Genomic DNA, 24,131 nt, shown 5'->3' with positions numbered 1-24,131 from the left:
TATTAGTCAAGGTGAATAAAGGAATAAAGGAGAGATAAAAATACCAGTCTTTTTTTCCCTACATTGTAAATGAATACTGAAATCATCCAGACTATGAAGGAACACGTAAGGAATCATGTAGTAACTTAAAAGTGTTAAACAAACAAAAATACTTGCGGTTTCTGAGGTTGGTAACTCTGATTAATTTATCCTGTGCAATAGAGGTAACTCTTGTTTTTTTTTTCATTTCCTGGGGTGGTCCTGATGAGTGCCAACTTCATCATAACGTGTTTGATGGTCTTTGCAACTGCACTTGAGGACACTTTCAAAGTCCTTGAAATGTTTCAGATTGACTGACCTTCATTTCTTGAAGTCATTTTTTTTAACTTAGTCAAGTAGTTCTTCACTGTATACCAACTCTACCTCTAAACATCTTCACAAAGTTAAGAGAGTTGAAGCTGTAGACCTCAGACTCCTGTTTCTACGATTGGTCTGAAGAAATAGTTTGGCAAATATGTTTAGAATTTCACTTCATCTAACATTGATTCATTTGCTGTCATAGAGTCTGTTGGTGTTTTCACCAATTTGCACCTAAAAAAAATAGGAAAATGCCTACGGTCGCTTGCCACTCGGTCGCCTGCTGTTGTGAACGCAGGGTTAGCAGAGGGCATATTAAAGTACATATGAACTTTTCCCTGCGAACCCAACAGACACAGCCTTAATGTCAGCACTTATTTCTTTCTGATTGCTCAGAATGCTGCCTAAGCCTTAACTACACCCAGCCTCGTCTCAGCTTTTCTACCTGCAACTGCAATTTTTCCCCGAGAAGCTTGTAAATAACCTTCATATCAGCTTATCCAAGATTAAGAGATTGAGAAACATGGTTGGAGCCACTGTAAGCCGTTCGTTTTCTTCCTGCAGGCTCTTCATATATAAAGATATCTCTCGAATCTGCTTCATTTGTGAAATTTGCATTTCAGCTTTTTTTTTTTTTGGCTACAAAAAACCACTAGCTCTTCGGGCGGAGATAAAATGCAAAAGCGTCAATGGCGCTCTTTGCAACTGCTAACGCCACAGCTCCACAGCAGCCAGCAAGCCGCCTGTGCGCTCTTTTAGACAAAGCGCGGAGTGAAAGGATGTGCTTGCGCAGCCGCTTTAGCCCCAACGTCCTTGACCTTGGAACGAATTGGCAGAAATGGATGCATTATGTGGAAGAGCGCTGCTGTGCTGCGCCTGCTCGCTTTGAATCTTTCAGGGCGCTACTATTTTTTTTTTCTACCCTCCCTCTTTCTCTTTTTTCTCCATTTGATTATCCATGTCCTGATTTACAGCAATCAGGTGGTGAGGGAGAGATGGTTTAACAGCCTTGAGCTCGTGCCGGTGTACTTCACCGCACGAAGGGTCGGCGTGGAAAGGGACCCCGCTGATTGCGCCTCAAGGATCATGGTTAGGCTGGTCCAGAAAACAGTAATTCATATGTGAGAAGGACCATGAGAAAAAGGCCCGGAGGTTGTCTACTGTTCAAACATTTTACAGGCCACATAAAGCATTGTTACGGGTCCCATAAAAAGGTCAAGGCTGTAAATGACCTAAAATCGCCCAGGTGGAACAGTTAGGGGATATCTGTGCTTCTGGAATTTCCTCTTAAAAAATAAACCTTTAAACCTCTAAACTCTTACTCTTGTGCTTACACGTCTTTATCTCAGCTCCACTATTATTACAAACTTCAACTTAAAATTTTAAAAAAACTTTAATGGTATATCAGCATTGGCAGATATACGTGTGCTCAGGTGTTGAACCTATCCCAGAAGGTCAGGGAGTCTCCCAAAATGTAATATGGGCCCTGATGGCCCTGATGATCGGCAATCATAAGCAATGCATTGGAAGTCCCCCGATCACACCAGTCAACAAACAAGTAAATACAAAGTAAGCACAACCCCCCCCCCCCATAAACAAATATCACAGCGATCAATCACCCAACCCCCCTGAAGAAAAGTGTCGCAAGCCCCCCTTTAACAAATTGCATGATTGGCCCCCCAACAAATAGCAAAGTGACCCCCTTCGACAACAAACAGTGCCATGACCCTCCTCGTCAACAAATAGAGACACAATCCCCCTGTAAACAAATAGCGCCGTAATCCCCCTCATCAACAAATGGCACCTGAAAAATCCCTTCAACTAATAGCGCCGCAATCCCCCTCATCAACAATAGTGCTACGATTCCCCATAAACAAATAGCACTGTGATCCCCACTGTCAACAAATAGCGCCATGATCCCCGTCACCAACAAATAGCCCCATGCTCCCCCTCGTCAAAAAATAGTGCTGCGATCCTGCTCATCAACAAAGAGCACTGTGACAACCCTCATCAACAAATAGTGCCGCGATCCCCCGTAAACAAATAGTGTCGCAATCCCCCTTATCAACAAATAGCACTGTGACAACCCTCATCAACAAATAATGCCGCGATCCCCCGTAAACAAATAGTGTCGCAATCCCCCTTATCAACAAATAGCACTGTGGCCCCCCTCATCAACAAATAGCGCTGTTATCCCCATAAACAAATAGCACCATGACCCCCCTCATCAACAAATAGCACCGTGACCCCCCCTCGTCAACAAATAGCACTGCAATCCCCCGTAAACAAATAGTGCAAGTGCTTGTGCAGTCTCTTGTCATTTCAAGACTTGACTACTGCAACTCTCTTCTGGCTGGTCTTCCACTGCGAGCCACCCAACTGCTGCAACTAATTCAGAATGTGGTGGCAGCTCTACCCATCTTCAATCTTCTAAAGTTCAGTCATGTGACTCCTTGCTGCTCCTTGCTCCACTGGCTTCCTGTTTCCACCCGAATCAGATTCAAACCCCTGACCCTGGCCTACAAAACCAAAAACAGACCAGCTTCTTCATCCTTGATGCCAATGGTCAAAGCCAGATTGGCACCAAGAGCTCTTTGAGCTTCCAGTATGACTCTGCTTGATCCACCACCCCTTAAGTCCTACAGAAGACAGATATTTTGACTTTTCCCTGTCCTGGGACCAAGGAAGTGGAACGGACTTTCACTGGGTGTCAGAAAAACAGAGTTACTTGTGGTCACCAAACTCTGGGAATCAAACTGATCTTTATACAGAGTTACTATTATGTCAGAAAACCCATCACCAAACCTTCTCTACTGTGGTCTTATGAGGTCCTGACCATTAAAGAACAAGGAGAAAAGAAGGAAACTGAACTGAAAAGAACTGCAAAGAGCTGCAAAGTTCCCTTATAAGATCAGTAAAGTTGATAGAGTGTAGAAAAAAGGAGGTGGCCATAATATTGTGCCTGATCAATGAACATGCAGAAGATCAACGTGTCTCCAAACTCTCATGTACTAATTTTAACTTTCACCGCATTACATCACTCGTCTACCCAGTCCTGCACTGCTAAACATTTTATAACGGCACATCAAACTTTGATCGCTGTTAGTCAAATCTAACACGTTCTTCTCAGCGTGTGCTTTCTGCCCACTCCTCGGTCCGCACTTTTACTCCTGGGCCTTACATCACCGCACTGCCCGTAAACGTGCAGCCATCTGCTCTGAGGATGGTGCTACCTGGGCTGGGGTGTCTCCGCAGGACGCCGGCAACAGCCGGCTCTGGCACGGAAGCTCTGGAAGGCCGCCAGCCTGGGTCTGGAGAGCGCCAGCCAGACGGGTGTGGAGTCAGGATGGCACTACCCAGCGGGAAGTAGGCAGCAAGGACTGCTGGCATTGCCCGGGGAAGAGTGAAGGGCAGCCATTAAAGCAGAGGAGTGGACATCCATGAATTCAGAGTTCAGTGTAGGGTGGCAGGAAAAATGCATTGTTTGATTCAGATCAATGACATCAAATAACATCCTGTGTATTACCCTTGTCCTAAGAAACCCTAGAAAAATATGTATAGCTTTCATGAAGGTAAGAAAAAGTGAGATGTTTTACTTTCTCCAAAGCTGCAGTCTCTATAGGAAAAATAATAGAGAGGTTAAGGAAGTTCCTGTGCTGTTAAACCTGGTGGTGGGTCATTTTTACCACTGAGCCATTTTTTTTTTACTATTCATTCACCCGTTCCTCCCTATCATTGAATTCTTGGTTCCAATCACTTCCATGACCAAAGGTGCATAAAACCAAGCACCTACTGTAGGCATGCAGACTGCTTCGACAAACAAGTCCAGTCGTGAAGTTTCCTTACTACTAAATATTTGAAGCCACCATTGGCCTGGACTAGAAGAGTGGAGTGGTCCTCTGGAGTGTTGAATCATGCTGGTCATCTGTTAGATGAGTCTGGGTTTGATAGTTACCAGGGGAACTGTACTTGTTTAACTGTATTTTGTCAATCGTTAAATTTGGTGGAGGGGAATTTATGGTATGGGGCCATTTTTCAGGAATTGGGCATGGTCAAGAGATTTTGGACAATTTCATGTTCCGAACTTTGTTGGAACAGTTTGGGAATGGCCCATTTGAGCAGTTTTGTGGAAACAGCTTGGGGATGGTCCCTTAAATTTGCTTAAACACACTTGTAAACCTTGGGAAAAGCCTTTTCAGAAGAGTTGAAGCTATTATACTGTAGCTGAAAATGGTTTTGGGCTCCAGGGGTTTGCATACCAAGAGATTTCAGATAATTTTATGCTCCCAACTTTGTTGGAACAGTTTGGGAATGGGCCATTTGAGCAGTTTTGCGGGAACAGCTTGGGGATGGTCCCTTAAATTTGCTTAAACACTCTTTAAACCTTGGGAAAAGCCTTTTCAGAAGAGTTAAATCAGTTATACTGTAGCTGCAAAGGGTTTCAGGCACCAGGGGTTGCATACCAAAAGATTTTAGACAACGTCATGCTCCCAACTTAGTTGGAACAGTTTGGGAATGGGCCATTTGAGCAGTTTTGCGGGAACAGCTTGGGGATGGTCCCTTAAATTTCCTTAAACACTCTTTAAACCTTGGGCAAAGCCTTCCCAGAACAGTTAAGGCAGCTTCGGTCACCATCACTCCAGAGAATATTCCTGTCTTTTTGCGCCTAATAATTCAAGGTATGATCCCGACCAACGTGACATTGACCAGGATGATGCAGATAAGATGAATGGATGGATGTACGTAAAACCTTTTTTCCCTTTTCTTGTCTTTGATTAGTTTTTTTATTATTTTCTTTAAAAAATCACTGACATTGGCTCACTTTTTAACCTATTTAAATTTTTGAGAAGCAGAAATGTTGCACATGCCATTAAGCATCCGTTTCCCTGCTCTCTTTAATGTATTCGCACATATTTAGAAGGCATATTTCAAAGTGTCACAGTTACTTAATGCAGGCACTCGTATCCAGGATGTAGCGGCGTGTCCTTGAGCCCTGGGCAGGAAATAAAGAGGATTCTTCATTCAACTGAAACGGCTTCCTGCACTCGCACCTACTCATCCTCTTTCATTCCAACATCCCACTATCAAACACCTGATGGTGTTCTTACTGTCTGTGTGGGCCTCTGTGAAGTCATCATTATCTCTCGGCCCTCTTTTTTTCTTCTTCTTCTTCCCCTCGCTGCTCTTCTCGGTTCATCTGCCTATAGATGTTCTGGCAGTGCGGCGGATGTTCGGCCTGCTTTGTATTAAAAAATACATCCCATTTCAATATCAAACAGATCACCTGCTTCAATGGATGATTAACAAGTCAATTAATAATGCATCGTAGCAACAAAGTCACCCCGGATTGACTCGACCGGATGGTTTGAAAGAGCGCCGGCGTGACACATGGTCAGTCCCGAGAGTGCAGCTGTACCGAAATATGCCATCTTCTTCTCTGAGCTCATGCTGCGTGATGACAAAATCATATAGTAGGTTCTGACATTTGCCAGCGCTCTCCTGGAAGCTCCTGGCAGCTTTAGAACTCTTTACAGAGAAACATACAATCATAATACTCAGACCGACCTTGGCTGACACACGTCTTCGGGTTCTCTGTACTGTTTTTTATGGTCCTAGTGCTTCTTGAAAAATGAGAATACCATTGAAAAGTTACTTTATTTCAGTAATTCAGTTTTAGATATGAAAGTCATGTAATATATAGATGTATTAAAGACAGAGAGATATATTTTAAGCTTTTTTTCTTTTATTGTTGATGATTATGATGACTACAGACAATAAAACCTCAGAAACTTTTTAATATTATATAAGACCAACAGAGTGATCTATTTTAAGCATTTTTTTTTCCTTTATTGTTGATGATTATGGCTTACAGCCAATGAAAACCCAAAATCTATAGCTCAGAAAATTTCACCGCCAGTGTGGAAAATGTGCTAAGTCCTGCTGGAAAATGAAATCCACATCTCCATAAATGTTGTCATCAGAGGGAAGCAGTGAAGTGCTGTAAGAACTTTGTACTTGATAGAACACAGTGAATCGACACCAGCAGATGACCTGTCTCTCCAAATCATCACTGATCATCAGTATATGTTCATTTTAAATTTAATTCGTAAATCAAGAGAGCAGAGTCTGGAGGAAGAGTGGAGAGACACAGTTCAAACTGCTTGAGGTCTAGTGTGAAGTTTAGTTTCCACCAATCAGTGATGGTTTGGAGAGACATGTCATCTGCTGGTGTTGATCCACTGTGTTTTATTATCAAGTCTAAAATCACTGCAGTGTTTTCTCACAAACTCTCACAGCACTTCATGCTTCCCTCTGCTGACAACTTTCATAGAGATTTTCATGCAGATTTCATTTTCCAGCAGGAATTGGCACACTGCCAAAAGTACCAATTGGTCTGAGATACTGACTTTTTTTTGTTTTCATTAGCTTTAAACCATAATAAAATAGATTACTCTGTGTTAAATGCACCTATATAATTTATAATTAACTTTTCAATGATGTTCACTATTGTATGAATTCGTTCACTCTACTGATACCAGAAAAAAGTCGTCAATCTGCAAATAAGCCTGTGGAAATGCTGTGTTTACTGGTTGGCATCGTTCCCACACCTCACAGTAGAACTGGTGCAGCGATGGTAAGTTACAAAGCCAACAGCGGCACACGGCCATGTAAATGTTGCCATGTTGATAGCATTAGTATTCCAGCGCGGTGATGGAGTTATCGGCTGCCTGTCATTCGCAGGGTTCTGAACACATGAAAATGTTTCACTGAAATTCAGCTTTTGTTTCGCACAGCCAGGTATGTCTGGACGTCATGATAATAAATCACGTTAGATTGCTAGATTGGCTGCAGAAGTTGAATAATGGGAAATCTTCATGGAATGTTTTGCTGAACCGTGCCATTGTAGCTTACAAATTGGAATTTTCTGTTGCTGCTCCAATAAAGTTTGCTATTTTTTTCTACTGTTTATCAAGCATTCTGATGATTAAATAACATAACTGAGAAAAAAAAATGCTCTAGGGCTATAATAATGAAAACAGAAAGACTTCACTGCCAGGCTGTTGATAGACTGGTTCCAGGAGGTTTCCATGGTGTTTTTTAGCTGGTTGCTATGGTGTCGCTAAGTGGTTGTATGTTGGTTGTTATTTTTTTAGGTCGTTGATTTGTCAACATTGATAATTGGTTTCTATGGTTTCCAAGAAGGCTTCAATGTAAATTCATGATAATAAAGGAAAGGAACAACAAACTATGCAGGAAAGCCTGTATATCCATTTCATCCAGTAAATTGTTGCAATGTTTTGCTTGTAACTCTTCAAGATTAAGGAACAATTAGAAATGATTAGAATGATGAAGTTAAGAGCTTAATTTCCCAGACTGCAATAACTAGAATGCACCACCAGGAGGTCAATCACCGGAATATTGATCACACCTGTTCACACCACTATATACTATACACATTCACTCCACACACACCTCACAGAGAATTATTTGGTTTACCACTTTAAGAAGATTTTGTCCCATTGCCTGTGTTACTCTCTCGTGTATGGTCTTTATTTTTTGTGCCTTGCCTTCCCCTTCTGCTGTTTGTGAGTGTCGAAACTTGCTGCAAAGTCAACTTTATTATAAGTGTTTTTATTAATTAAAACTTTTGTTACTTTGTGCACACAAATTAAAGTTTTTTTTTTTTTTACATAAAGAAAATGATATGGCGTAGATGGCATATGCTGTCTACAACAAAACACAAATCTCATTAAAACAACAAGAACAAGTTTTTTAACAGTAAACTCAGAGTAATTACTTCTAGAAAATTAGATTTTTCTTGAAATAGTGTTGACTTCTTCACACATTCCAACTCTTCACTGCCTAATTCCACTCTAAATCTGTTTAATCAGAGCTCTATATCAAGATTCAGGTTCAGATCGAGCACAGTCTGAGTTGTAACCAGCTACAAACATCCAGTGAGGAGAGATAATCAACCTCAAATTACCCAGCAGTGGCAGAGCGGGGTGGATTATCAGGGTGATCAAAGTGCGGCGTGAGATAGGCACTGTAATTTACTGCTGATGAGCGCGCTTAGCTAAACGTGTTTGGACACGGACAGATGTGGCAGGTGCTTCCAGATGTCTTCATCCGTCCCCCACCGCACCGTTTCAAAGCCACGTCGCGCAGATGGGCCTCGCCGGAGTCTGACGGGCAGCACAGCTTTCTGTCTTTTGATTCCGCCGGCACTCTGTAGCTGCTTAATGCCACGGCGGCATGGGATGGCAGGCACTGAATTGAATTAGAGGAAAAAGGAGAAAACCTCGGAGAGGCCGAGTGAGCAGGAAAACGGACCTGAACCGCAACTCCGATTGTTGGGATTCAAAGGAAGCAACACTTTTGGACATGATTTATTTAATATACTAATTCTCACCTGCCTTTGATATGCCACACGTTCCACGAGCAGGGGGGCTTTACCTCGGCATGGCAGCTGTTTGATGTTGCTTTCCAGGGAACCCTTTTTTTCACTTCATAAACTCTCATCTATTATTAATCGCATTTTTATTCAATCTGTTAATCGGCCGTGTTTCACCGTGAGCCGAATGCATAAGCTGTGAATGTGGATAAATGGGGAAAACAAAGAACTGTCAAGATAACTAGTGCACTTTTATGTGGACGATATATTTCCCAAGATTACAGGTGCCGAAATGAATTATTATTGTGATGGGGAGTGAAATTAGCTTTGATTAGCTATTATTTAATTGTATTTTTCAACATTCCTTAAAGCTCCACTAGGTAGGATTGAGATTTTGTGCTCATGGGCTCCCCCTACAGTTGTAGAGTGTAATAAATGTTTCAGGCGGATTAGTTTCTCTTTCTGGTTTTCTGGCTTTCACAGACATATTCGGTCTCCTTCCAGCTTCTGCCAGAGTGTCTGTATGTTAGTTTGTAAAGAATGAACCAGTAGTCCTTGTAGAACTGTTAGAACTAAAGGTCGGAAAGCAGGTTGCAGTTCTCGCGAGCGTTGCTCGCGGTCGCCTCGGAAAACTTACAGAGTCTGGTTTGAGCTCAGAGGAGCTCCGGCACAGACACAAGAGCACCGCTATTCCTCCTATTACACCTCAATGCAGCGCTGCAGTGAGTTTCAAGCTGTAATTTTACTTCTTTAATAAGATCAGAAATCAAGAAAATCCTACCTAGTGCTCCTTAAATGCTGCCTTCTATCACACCATTTAGAGAGGAACAGGAAAGTTAACTAGCTAGCTAGCTACTAAGACAAACTACTTGCAATCTTTTTTATGCCTGTTATGAAGAATTTGGCCATAAAAAATTAAACTACACATTAAACTCTGGTAATATAGTGATAATAGTCATTTTAGCAAGGAAAATACTTACATTTGTGTTGCTATCTTACCTTTTACCCTTTGGTTTGAAGTGTGCCTATTCCTTTCCCCCACCCCTCAAGCTTAACAAGAATTGGGACAAAGGGTAAGGGGTAGGGCCAAGGGGTGAAATGGGATTGGGCCTTAGACTCCTGACACGTTATTCTATAAACTAATTTATTTAACTGATTTAATTTTGTACGTTTTTGACCAAAAAAATATTTTTTTTTTTTTTGCATTTCTGGTAAAAACAATAGACAATATCATGTTCGGCCAAAATGATTAGTCCATATATTGAAACTTGCCCTCTTGTATTTTTGTCTGTTCTCTTTTGTTTCTAAATAATTTATCATTTAAAGACTTTTAATTTGGAAAAGTGGACATTTTGGGCGTTTTAAGCTGTAAATTCTTGACCAAAAATTAGAGATTTGATGCATCTCTAGTAAAAACACTAGACAATATCGAGGTCAGCCAAACTGAATGAGGTCATGTCCACATTGTACGATATGTTGATGAAATAATTATCGCAACAGGCCTACAGGACCTACAGGAACTTGAAACAAAACTCGCCCTCTGGTATTTCTGTCCGTACTCTTTTGTTCCTAAAGAATGGACTTTTAATTTGGAAGCGTAAGCCCGGCGCGGGACATTTTAAGCCAGTGCTTTCTTTTACAAAATAGAGTAATTATTATAATAAAAAAACAGTATTCATTGGCTATTTTGCCTGGGGCCAAATGTTTGATTTTGTATGGTTTTGACCAAAAATTCAAATATTGATCCATCTTTAGTGAAAACAATGGGAAATATCAAGGTCATGTTCATATATTGTTCGATATGTTGATGACATAATTATCGCAACAGGCCTACAGGACCTACAGGAACCTGAAACAAAACTCGCCCTCTGGTATTTCTGTCCGTGCTCTTTTGTTCCTAAAGAATGGACTTTTAATTTGGAAGTGTAAGCCGACATGGGAAGCCTTTTAAGCTGTAAATTATTGACCAAAAATTTAAGATTTGATGCATCTCTAGTAAAAATACTAGACAATATTGAGGTCAGCCAAAACTAATGAGGTCATGTCTACATATTTTACGATATGTTGATGGAACCTGAAACAAAACTCGCCCTCTGCTATTTCTGTCCGTGCTCTTTTGTTCCTAAAGAATGGACTTTTAATTTGGAAGAGTAAGCCCGGCGCGGGACATTTTAAGCCAGCGCTCTCTTTCACAAATGATAGTAATTATTTAATTTTGCGATTTGCATAAGCTCCCCTTTTTTCCCCGAGAGTGGCTTGATTTCGGAATAAAAGACCCTCTAATGTTATCGCGAGCCGAGCTGAATTATTCTCCTCCTGCTTCTGGTCTCGGCGCTCTTGATTAAAAACGTCCAGCGAGCGAAATCTGGCTTTAGAAGTGCGGAAGCGACGTCAGGTTTTCAATCCATCTGGGCCGTGGCATCAACGCGCTGCACCATTTCCCAATTGTTTCTGTGTTGTCAGCTGGTTTCTGTAAGGGCAGGCAGGTTTAGAGTGGCGGGAGGCTGCAGCCTGAACCGATGCGCTGCATGTTTAATAGCATCTAGAGGGAATGTCAATTACACGTTCAGGATTGATCGGCCCTTTTCCGCGCTCTCCACCTAGAACTGTCTTGACACTCTCTCTTTCTCTTTTTTTCGAATGCTTTTTCTGCTGCACTCAGTTGCTCTTACACCCGTAAACACACTCGCTACTTTCCTCGGCTTGTGATTTTTTCTTGTCTTTTTAAAACTCTTTCTTAAATCCACACGGATCTCTTTAGTTTCACCTCATGCCCCATAACACAGATGTCATTGAGCACAAACACTTGTCTTAAAATTTTAAAGGGGATATTTATTACGCAAAACTCATTTTTTGTGTTCTTTTGTATTTCCACTTGGATCTTGACTGCCCCTATAAACACTACAAGTGAAGAAAAAAAACAGCAGGATTAGCCAGTAGACTTCGTCTGAGTGAGGGATCTGTACCTACTGTCCGTGGCAAGTCGTGTAAGCACTTGAGTTTTGTGCTTCTATCACAGTTAAGCAAAAACTAGCATGAACGCTGTTTCTGAGGCATTGGCTAGCAACAGCGTATTTGCATAAAAGTGACAGAGCCCTTAAATGTCTCATTTTTATTGGGACTAAAACTGTCAAAAACAAATTTGGTGAGATCTCTTTATGTGAGAGAGATTGTTTGCAAATAAGAACTTCTTGAACATGTTTTGCATATACCTATTATATTCTAACTTGTGTAAAAAGAGGTATAATATGTCCCTTTTAAACTATTCCTAGACAACGACTGTCTAAGAAGACTGTCTAACAGGACTTTCTAAGAAGACTTTCTAAGAAGACTTTCTAAGAAGTTCTGTGCTTGTTTGTTTCCTTGCTGGCTGGCAATCAACATTAGTCAACATGACTAAACTTCTGAACTTCACTCCCAGCCAAAGAGCTATCCCATGCCATCTTCTAAATATTTAAAAAGTGCAAGGAAAATGGATCCAGTAGACTTTCCTGGTGGCATATATGTTTTAATATTACATATTTGCCATATATGTATTCATGTGATTAATTATTCAGTAGTAGTAGCAGTAGGAGGAATATTAATAGTAGTAGTATACAGAAAGGTTCTATCACTTCCACAGTGAATAGAATATGGACAGAATTGTGGAATTATAAAAAAAAAACAGCAAAAAAATAGTGCCTTGTGTGGGAATAATGGTGAACAGACTAGCTTCGAGTACAGAACCAAGTCACATTTTGGACACACCTTCTCATTCTTATCTCTTGTCTACATTGTAAATGAATACTGAAGTCAACAGAGGTGACTATTGGTCATTCTTTTTGGGGGATGTCCTGATGAGGGCCATTTTCATCGTAAAGTTTTTGATGGTCTTTGATGATTTCTTGATTTTTTTTTTTTTAGTTTTCAAGAACTCTTGGTTTTCCCTTTTTAGAGGATGTCCTGATGAGGGCTAGTTTCATCACAACGTTTTTGGTGGTCATCGCGACTGCACTTGAGGATACTTTTAAATTTCTTGACTTTTTTTTAAATTGACTGATCTTCATTTCTTTAAGTCATTTTTTTCTTTACTTAGTTAAGTAGTTTTTGCCATAATATGGATTTAAACATTACTTAAATATGTCTATTTACTGTATTATACAAACTCTACCTCTTTATGTCAGTCGTCAGTCCTGATGTTGTCAGCCTGCCTGCTCTGAACTCCCAGCATGCACTCACACCAGACTTTCTGAACTCTGCTGATCACGTGGTGCTGCGGAGTTCACACTCTCCGAGCTTCTGATTGCACACACCTGTCTGTGTTTGTATAAATACCCCACTGTTTCAGTTTCTCCTCGCCAGGTATTGAATCTAGTTTTCTAGCTCTTCTGATAAGCATTTCTTTTGTTTGTTTTCCTTTGTTACCGACCCATTTTTTTAACAACTCTTTTGCCTTGTCTTTTCTATCATTTGTTTTCTGTTGCCGAACTTATTTTTTATATTAAGACTACTCTTTTTTCCTAGCCCTTTACCTGTTGGATTTCCCTGTTTATGACCCGTTTTTGCCTTCATCACTTTCTGGTATATTGTTTATTATTGCTGCTGTTTTGATACTGACCTTGCCTGTCACTGACTACCCCTGTAAGCCTTAACCCATTTGATAATAAATTGTTTGATTGGGATCTGCGTGTGTCTGTGCTTGGTTTAGCCCATGTGACACATTTTAAAACAAGATATTGTTTCATCAATCAATACAAATGAATTTCAACAGATAATGTGTTTTAAAAAAAAAACATAGAAAAACATAGAAAATATACACATGTAAATGAGAGAAAAAAAAATGATTTCTCATAATATAACTTTAAAGTAGTGTTTATAGCAGTATTATTAATAGCAGTAGGTGTAAAAGTAGGGAAAGCAGTAGTAGTATTTTTATTAGTCAAATAATGATATTAGAAACAGTTACAGTAATAATATAAAATAATATATTTGGATCCTTTAAAAAAGACGCAAACTTTTGATTATTAGAAATATTCAGACATTGCAATTGGAATATAAAAAAAAAAACGTTAAACTATCCTAAGTAAATAAAACACAAATATATATTTTTTTCCACAAAGTCAACAAACTGACATATCCATAGTATTGGACTCTACTCGCTAAGAAAACACAAAGGCTAATATTAAGGTCATATCCATATATTGTATAATAATCTTATTCATTCATCAATTTAGCTAATTATTTCAGCATTATTATTATTACTACTATCATCATCATCATCATAATCATCGCCACTGCCATCGTTGAATTTTTTATTTTATAACCCAGTTCCAGTCTTTTTATCCATGCTATTTTTGGGGCACAGGGAGTACTCTTTCCCACTTTACCCCCACTTTGCAGCATTTGCTGTATAATTTATTCACCTCTACTCAACTTTCCCCATCTGCTCGGACGAGCTTTTCCTATCAGGGGGATTTAATATCTTCCTTAAACACTACACTTTTCTGTGCACTTAAACACCGGCTGCAGAGGGACAGGATTTATGCCTTCAGTTCCTCCTCCTTTAGCCCTCCAATAAAACCTCTCTCCGTCTACAGAAAACAAAGATGATACCAGATGCCCAGAAGACCATGCCGTCTCTAGAAGAACCATCAACACTGTTATTTAGCAGAGATAACTACAGTAAGAACAATATCGATATTGTGACTATTAAGAACTAAATCATTATTGTAGAGATGCCCCATAGATGCTCAAGTAAGTTTAAACTGAAAGTCTATTGAAGGCAATTTAACTAAGTTGAATGTAATGATTCTGTGTAGAACCTTACCCTACATCTAACCTCTAACCCTAAGCCTAACCTCAACCTTGAATCAAACCTTGAATCTAACCTAAACCTTAACCTAACCCTTAAATCTAACCCTAAAACCTAACCTCAAACAAGAATCAACCCTAAAACCTAACCCTTAAAATAAACATTAAATCTAAACCTAACTGAAACCTTAACCTAAACCTTAAATCTAACCCTAAAACCTAAACTCAAACAAGAATCAACCCTAAAACCTAACCCTTAAAATAAACATTAAATCTAAACCTAACTGAAACCTTAACCTAAACCTTAAATCTAACCCTAAAACCTAAACTCAAACAAGAATCAACCCTAAAACCTAACCCTTAAAATAAACGTTAAATCTGAACCTAACTTAAACCTTAACCTAAACCTTAAATCTAACCCTAAAACCTAACCTCAACCAAGAATCAACTCTAAAACCTAATCCTTAAAATAAACGTTAAATCTGAACCTAACTTAAACCTTAACCTAAACCTTAAATCTAACCCTAAAACCTAACCTCAACCAAGAATCAACCCTAAAACCTAACCCTTAAAATAAACGTTAAATCTGAACCTAACTTAAACCTTAACCTAAACCTTAAATCTAACCCTAAAACCTAACCTCAACCAAGAATCAACCCTAAAACCTAACCCTTAAAATAAACTTTAAATCTAATGTATCCCTAACCTAGCCTTAAATCTATCTCTAAATCACAAGTGTAACCTTTTATCTAGCCCTAACCTGTACTTTAAATCTAGCCCTATACCTTAAATCTAACCTTAAATCTAGCCCTAACCTAAACCTTAAATTTAACCCTAAACCTTAAATCTAACCCTAAGCCTTACCTCAACCATAAATCAACCCTAAAACCTAACCCCTAAAATAAACTTTATATCTAACGTATGCCTAACCTTAACCTTAATCTTAAATCTAACTTTAAATGTAACCCTAACCTAACCCTTAACCTATACCCTAAATGTAGCCCTAAATCTTAAATCTAACGTTAAATCTAGCCCTAACCTAAACCTTAAATTTAACTCTAAATCTTACATCTAATCTTAACTCTAACCATAGCCTAACCTTGCCCTAAACCTTTAATCTAATCCTAAAACCTTAACCTAAGCCTTAAATCTAACTGTAAACCTAACCCTAACCTAAACCTTAAATCTAGCCCTAAAGCCTAAATGTAACCTTAAACCTTAATCTAAACCTTAAATCTAGCCCTAAAGCCTAAATGTAACCTTAAACCTTAATCTAAACCTTAAATCTAGCCCTAAGCCTAAATGTAACCCTAAACCTTAACCTAAACCTTAAATCTAGCCCTAAAGCCTAAATGTAAACCTAAACCTTAACCTAAACCTTAAATCTAGCCCTAAAGCCTAAATGTAACCCTAAACCTTAACCTAAACCTTAAATCTAGCCCTAAAGCCTAAATGTAACCCTAAACCTTAACCTAAACCTTAAATCTAGCCCTAAACCTTAAATTTAACACTAAATCGAATTCTTACCTAAACCTTAAGTCTAACCCTAACCTTAACCTACAAAGGTTAACTACAAAGAAGAGGGGTCATCTATCAGTTAAGAGTGTAAACATTAGAGATGAACAGAAATGTACATTTTATTTAAAATCAAAATTAAAGAAACTTAAACATTGTTTTTGTAAGTTTTTATTTTGTCACTTTTTTCTTAATTGCATTCTATGTATTTTGCTCTTATTTTGCAGAAAATAAAAAAAAATATTCAGTTCATGCCTCTGGGTTATAAAGCAAGGCTACATTAATTAATTAAAGGTGTTTTGATAGAACTGTTCAGCTTGTACTGCTGCCACACAGTTGAACATGGTGGGTTCAGATCAGGTTCCTCAGTGGCACAGCTGTCCCAACGTTTCTCTCTATCATCAAGAGGCCATTGATTTAATTCCCGGAGAGACGGCAGCTCAAGATCTGTCTATAATTATGAGCTCATTACTGGCAGAATATTTGCCAACACCGATAAACCCTGAGAACATCAATATCAGCCAATATTATCGACCAGCTGATATAAATCAGTCCGGATCCTTATGAATATTTAATGCGACCCTGTTTATCCGATCACACCAAAACAACTGAGTCATCAACCATGTCAGATTCACGCAATCCTGAAGAGAAACACTGCTGTTTTACTGTAGATATGATCTTTATAGATGTTCAAACTGCCAGTCCAAATCACATTCAGGTTGATTTTTGGCATCAAATCTACTTTTGGCATGGCCAGATTGTATCCAAATTGATGTCTTATAGTCTGAACAGCCAGAAACCACATGAAATCAGATATTTTACACATCTAGGTTGCATCCAGATAAACCCCACAGAAAATCAGATTTGTTTTGCATAACTAGACTGAATCCAGCTTGATTATTGATAGTCTGAACATCCAGAAAGCACATGCATGAAATTTGTCTGTTGGCATATCCAGATTGAATCCAGATTTATTTTTGATAGTCTGAACAGATGGAAACCACATTAAAATCAGATTGTATCATATCTAGATTGTATCCAGATAAAGTTTTGATAGTTTGACAGCCAGAAATCACATCCAGTCAGATTATTGGTATAACCAGATTGCATCCAGATTTATTTTTGATAATCTGAACAGCAAAAAAAAAACATTGAATCTGATTTTAGGCATGTCTAGATTGTACTCTGAACAGACATAAACTATGTGAAATCAGATTTTTTTTCCCATATCTCGATTGCATCCAGTTTGACTTCTTATAGTCTGAACAGCAAAAAAAAAAAAAAAAAAAAAAAAAAAACACATAATCTAATTTTAGACATATCTAGATTGTTTCCAGATTGATTTTTGATTGTCTGAAAAGCCAGAAACCACCTCAAATCAGATTTTGGTATATCCAGATTGTTCCCAGATTGATGTTTGATATTCTGAACAGCCAGAAACCATGTGAAATCAGATTTTTTCCTGTATCTCGATTGTATCCAGATTGATTTCTTATAGTCTGAACGGCAAAAAAAAAAAACAACAACATGGAATCTGATTTTAGGCATATCTGGATTGTTCCCAGATTCATTTTTTTGCTAGACTGAACAGCCCAAAACCATGTGAAATCAGATTTTTGGTATACAGCTTTATTTTAAACAGTCTGAAACGACAGAAGTTACATTAAATCAAAGGTTTGGTATATCCAGATTGTATCCAGATAGATTTAACCGCCATAAATCACATGAAATCAGATTTTTTTTTTTTTGCATATCTAGATTCTATGCAGATAGATTTTTGATAGTTTGAACAGCCAGAAACAACATGGAATCTGATTTTAAGTGTATTTAGATTGTACTCAGATTGATTTTCGACGGTCTTAAAAGCCAGAAATCTTGGTTGTATCCAGATTGATTTCTGATAGTCTGGATGCTCTAAAAACTCAAACTGTATTTCAATGTGTCTTTTTCATCACTCAAAACGAGACAAACAACATCTTCATTACATTCAGATTGAAGACAGTGCAAGTTCAAGGGTTCGAGGAAATGAAAGATTATTTAGGGATGCTGACCTTGTTACCACAGCAACCCATGCAGATACGTTTGTGATGTCCAGACAGGCAAATTCGATCTGATCAGCTGAGTGCAAACAAGAGTGCTTTCATCTAATTTGCCAAAGTCTTTTTTTCTTTCTCCCTTTCTTCCTTCCTTCCTTCCTTCCTATCTTCTGTCTTTCCTTTTTTCTCCTTTCATTATTTAATTCTTTCTTTCTTCCTTCCTCCCTTTCTTCCTTCCTTCCTTCCTTCCTTTTTTTCTCCTTTCAGTCTTCCTTCCTTCTCTTTCCTTCCTTCATTTTATCCTTTAATTCTTCCTTCCTTTCATCTAATTTGCCAGTCTTTTTTTCTTTCTTCCTTCCTTCCTTCCTATCTTCTGTCTTTCCTTTTTTCTCCTTTCTTTCTTTCTTTCTTTCTTTCTTTCTTTCTTTCTTTCTTCCTTCATTCCTTCCTTTTTTTCTCCTTTTAGTCTTCCTTCTTTCTCTTTCCTTCCTTCCTTTTTTCCTTTCATTCTTTCTTCCTTCCTTCTTTGCTTTCTTTCTTGCTTCCTTCCTTTCCTATTTCCTTACTTTTTTCTTTATTAATTTAATTCTTTCTTTTTTCTTCCTTCCTTCCTTCCTTCCATCCTTCCTTTTTTCTTTCTTTTTCCTTCCTTCCTCTCTTTCTCTTTCCTTTCACTTTCTTTTTTTCATGTTTTCTTTCCTTCATGTTTTCTTTTTTTCTTCACTTTCATTGCTTATTTCTTTCTTTAATTTTTCCTTTCTTCCTTTCCTTTTTTCTTCCTTTTTTCCTTTCATTCTTTCTTCCTTCCTTCCTTACTTCCTTTCATCTAGTTTGTGAAAGTCTGCGAGAGCAGTGCTTTTAGTTTTTCAGTTTCTCAGTCTTTGCAGTACGTTTGAGGTAAGTCTGCATGTGGATACTTTGTTAGAAGATGAGTGAAAGTGATTTTTGAGAGGTTTTGTCTCTGTGTTCTCCTCTCTAGAGATGGTACAGCAGCTGAAATGAGATAAATGTTGGTTGGTAAGCGAGGGACAGCTTGCTGTTGGTGTGTGATCAGAAAGTAAATGCTTCTTTTCTTTTCTGATGAAAATGGAAAGTGTGTTGCTGATAATAGCCACCACTGCAGGCTACAGCATCCAGCACATCAGCAGCAGCAGCAGCAGCTTAGTGCCACCATACTAATGGATTGACCAGGAGCCAGAGGCACAGTCTCCAAACGACACGTCTTTATTATCACAACTTTTCTATTAGGACTTTGGGTCAAAATCTACGGCAGAGGTCAGAGAACAGACAAGCTGTCTAAAGATCTTATCTTACAATCTTACACCATAAATACATCATAAATACATCATAAATACACTAGAAATACACCATAAATACACTAGAAATACACTATACATACACTAGAAATACACTAGAAATACACTATACATACGCTAGACATGATAAAACACAGAAACTGCAAAATTCAACAGTCTGCTACAACTACAACAGTAGGTAAGATTCCATAAAGCATCAGTATCCATGTTTAATAGTTTAATAGCAGTATATAATGTAAAATGTATAATGAAAATTACAGTAATCATATTCTTGTTTGCATTTCAAAAAAATGTTTCTTCCTTCCTTTCATTTTTCCTTCCTTCCTTCCTTCATTAATAATTTTTGTTCCTTTTATTCTTTCTTTTTTCCTTTCATTCCTCTTTCCTTCCTTCTTTGCTTTCTTTCTTTCTGCTTGTTTCTTTCTTTGTTTCTTGCTTCCTTCCTTTCCTGTTTCCTTACTTTTTTCTTTATTCATTTCATTCTTTTTTTTTCTTCCTTCCTTCCAGCCTTCCTTTTTTCTTACTTTTTTCTTCCTTCCTCTCTTTCTCTTTCCTTTGCTTATTTCTTTCTTTAATTCTTCCTTTCTTCCTTTCCTTTATTTCTTTCTTTCTTCCTTTCATTCTTTCTTTTTCCTTTCATTCTTTCTTTCCTACTTCCTTTCTTCTTCCTTTTTTCCTTTCTATCTTATTTCCTTTCATTCTTTCTTTTTTCCTTTTTATCTTCTTTCCTTTCTTTCTTCCTTACTAACTTAATTCATATCATTCTTCCTTCCTTCCTTTCTCCCTTCCTTCTCTCCTTTTTTCTTTCTTTCTTTAATGTTCTCTTTTTTCTTCCTTCCTTTCATTTTTATTTCTTCCTCCCTTCCTTCCTTCCTTTCCTTCATTAATTAATTTTGTTTGCTTGTTTGTTTATTTCTTTCTTTATTTCTTTCTTTCTTTCTCCCTTCCTTGCTTCCGTCTTTCCTTTTTTCTCCTTTCATTCTTCCTTTCTTCCTTCCTTCCGTGTTAAGGATGAATGACCTACTACCTGTATAATACCCGCTCTTTATATTTCCTCTGGAGTGCTGAAGGTTGATGAACAGGGTGAAATGGGTGAAAAGGCAGAATACAGTCAGTCAGTGTAGAAATGTGGAGGTGTGGTTAATTTAATATGGCTGATCAGAGTATCAGAGTATCAGAGTTTGTTCACTTGTTGACTTTCTGCACCTCAACTTAATATTCTGGGTAGATTTCCTCTCTGATCCCATAAAACACTGCTGTCTGGTCAGGTGACGAGTCAGAGGGGCGCTGATCTCGGAACAGTCCCTCATTAAGTCGATGCGTCCTCTGCGGGAGTCTCATCTGTTTCATGGCTTCGCGGCTCTGCTATTGAAAATAGCGTTTTTATCTGTTCCCGCGCTCATATTCCTGAGGGTTATGGATTGCACGGGATTCAATTTGTCCCGCAGAAATGTGTCCGGCGGCGCATCTGCCGCTGATCAGGGCTGAGATGAGTCGTTTTCTCCCCCTGCATTACGGGGCAAGAAGACCACTGGCTCTCCTTCTATACCGCTGACAATCACCCCTGTCAATCTGAGTTGCAGAGGGCGCGCTGGGTCTTGGTGGAAACACATTATATGGATCTTCTCTGCACTGTGGCCAGTCGGTGTCTGTCTGTCTGTCTGTCTGCAGATGGGAAGAGTTGCACTGTCAGGATGAAGATGGCCAACGAGATAATAATTAAAACTTATAACTTATAAGAAAAGAAATACGTCTTTTTGCAGCTAAAGTGGGGAAACATTCATTAAAATAATTAAAATGCCCATCCCTAGTTAGCTAACAAAATGGCTTTGATTAATTACCTGGCTAAAGTAGCTTAGCTAAACAAGTTCAGAAGAAAATTTGTTTTTTTTTTAAGCAGTGACATACCACACAGTTCTAGTTAGAAAATACTGGCCGAAGGTCTGCGGACAAGTGATGACAGTGCTTGTACTTTGCAAGTCTCCTGAATATCTGATGGCACATCCTGATAATTTTGTCACAGTCATCAAAACTGTCTGTGGGGGAAGGCAGGTAGGCATTCTCTGCTGCAGTGCTGTTAGCCAATCAGAGGTGATATGATTGCATGTATGAATATACATGAGCAAGAGCCAAATCCTGTCTTTCTTTAGAAACCACTAATCCAGTGAACTAAAGCAGGGCTAAATAGAAAAACAATAAATAAATAAAATGGCTCACATGGCATTCATTCATACTAGAGACCACAACTAGATATTTCATTATAATTAATTAAAAAAGTAAATAAAACGATGGAATGAGACCTTTTTGAGTATGAGTAATGAGTATTTTTAAAAAGTATCCCTTCAAGTCAATATATAAAATGTATTAGCTAAACTCTGTAATAAAAAGTGAAGTGAAATGTGTAGTATAATGATATCCTCATTGATTCGTTTAAGATTTTATAAATGGAAAGTAAAAGTGAGAGAGTGAGAGAGAGAGAGAAAGAGAGAGAGAGATGGTAAGAGTGTAGCTGAAGAAGGTCTAGAAAAATCCTTCACTCAAGTGAAAGGATGCAGCTGAAGTAGGACTATGTTTCTTGGTCATTGCATCAGTGAAGGATATCCCTTAGGTAGAATCCTTCAAATGCAGCAGATAAAAAAAAACAAGTTCTATTAGCAGACCTGTCATGATAATTATATATTTTGATATATATATATATATATATATATATATATATAGTCCCAGAAATAACTGCATAAAATTGTATGCTGCTGATATGATGAAACATGATAATATACAGTAATAACATAATAATGCATTAGATTAAAGAGAAAAATTCTACATTTTCTGAAAATTATTTTCAGTATTCGAAAAACCCTAAATCACATATTTAATTACATACAACACAAAAGCTTTTGAAGAGATCTAAATTATTATAACTAATTACACTCAATATTACGGATCGGATCGATACACAGTAAAATTAGCAGTGCTGGATCAACACCTAAAGAGTTAACTTTAACACTCCTTTAGAGCATATATGGTCCCACTCTACAGAGAGTCAAAATAACACTGATAGCAGTGTTAAATGTTTAGTGTTAATATGACTCATGTGTAGGGTTGCAGCGGTAACCGGTTTCACGGTATACCATGGTATTAAAATGCACGGTTATCATACCGTGTGTGTTTGCTTATTACCGGTAAAAGGCAAGCCAGCGTAGAAACTCACCCGCGCATGCGCAACTCTGCTCCGCTTCAGCTGCTCAGCACACAGCGGTGAGAACAGCAGAAAGTGCATCAGAATAAACAAATCTCCGTCCGCCTAAAAAAAGGCTAAACTAAAATCAGCAGTGAGGGACTATTTCAGATACCCGCCGAGCGCACCAGAGGCTGGTTATCCGATTTGTAATCAATGTGGCCGTAAAGTCGCAAGGTGGACATACGGCAAACCTGTTCCCCCATCTCCGAGAACACCACCCCGCTGTGCATGTAGTATGTGTTTAGTTTTAATCTGAACCTAAATAAAATCTCTTTGTAGTCGTGCACAACCCATGCGGTAAGCGCCCGCAAAAGCGCTGAGTTATCCGAAATTTGGGCACGCAGGTACAGGCGTGAAGTGCGTGCTACGATGGATTCACGTGTCCGTGTAAAGGTCCTGGCCGGACTGGATGTGAAAGACGCCATTCATTTACATGCGTTCATTTTCAAATTCTGACGTGCCTGTTTTTCATATGTTAAAACCAGACTCGGTGTGAAAGCCTTAAAATAGAAATCTCTATTGTGAGGATCATGTCAGAAATAAAATCCCCTCTTTCTGCAGTATCTGGTTATATACCAACTTGGCAGTAAAACGGACGTTTACAACAGTTGTTGATCAGACACTGACCCAGGCTCAGTTTATTAAATATTAAATAATTTAAACTTAAATAATTGTACTAAATATTTTAAATACAGGATCCTTCCTTTTTAGAGTACATGTAATGTGTGTAACCTGTGTGTGTGTGTATGTGTGTATATATATATTTATATATATATATATATTTATATACACTCTTAATGCCCTTAAGAGTAGTGGAAAAACCTGGTTTCCTTCACCTGATGGTGTACAGCTTATTTTTTTAAGGAGACATTAAAATTATAAATGTTCCAGGTTTCTACAATAAATAGTTAATTAAACAAAAAACCTTTGTTGTAATTTCTTTAAGGGTCAGTTTAATAATATATGTAACAAACTGTGATACCGTGATAACCGTGATACCGCGGTATTTTCTGAGACGGTTATCATACCGTGAAAATCTCATACCGTTGCAACCCTACTCATGTGACATTTACTTATGCTAGTGTTGTTCATTAGTGTTATAGCAACACCTAAAGTGTTAATTTTACACCGTTTGGAGTGTGTACACAGCAAAAAGCAAGTGTTAAATTAACTCCCAGTTGATTTTTAACTCTTTTTCAGGGAGTTAAATCAACACTTTAAAAATAGTTAAACATTGAACACCTTGCCAGAGTTCCTTTTTAACTCACATTTGTATTCATTTAACTTCCTAAATTGTTACACTAACACTGGAAAGAGTTAAAAATATATATATAAATGAGAAGAAGACTATTCAATTAATATAATTTTTTATTATTTAATTATTATTCAGGACATGTTAGCGTTTAATTTTCCCTTGTATTTCTTAGTGCATTACCAACACTTTATCACAATTTACTGTACAGAGGATGGTAACTTGCTCTTGTAGCCTACAATATATTGGCTAA

At 38.2% G+C, this 24,131-nt stretch overlaps 1 protein-coding gene and 1 long non-coding RNA gene across 3 annotated transcripts in view; both read right to left on the bottom strand.

Annotated features, from left to right (window-relative positions):
• LOC103033078 (VPS10 domain-containing receptor SorCS1) overlaps positions 1-24,131 on the bottom strand; it is a 389,355-nt gene that overhangs the window by 327,910 nt on the left and 37,314 nt on the right. The gene's annotated exons all lie outside the window — the stretch shown is intronic.
• Positions 13,238-18,392, bottom strand: LOC125785630 (uncharacterized). Its single transcript, XR_007427949.1, has 2 exons — positions 14,906-18,392; positions 13,238-14,801 (listed from the first exon to the last, which is right to left on the bottom strand). It is a non-coding gene; the product is annotated as an uncharacterized LOC125785630 (long non-coding RNA).

This window comes from Astyanax mexicanus, chromosome 21 (assembly GCF_023375975.1).
Source record: "Astyanax mexicanus isolate ESR-SI-001 chromosome 21, AstMex3_surface, whole genome shotgun sequence".
Classification (NCBI taxonomy): domain Eukaryota; kingdom Metazoa; phylum Chordata; class Actinopteri; order Characiformes; family Acestrorhamphidae; genus Astyanax; species Astyanax mexicanus.
The sequence above is the reverse complement of the archived record's forward strand: the minus strand, read 5'-3'. Positions and strand labels throughout refer to the sequence as shown.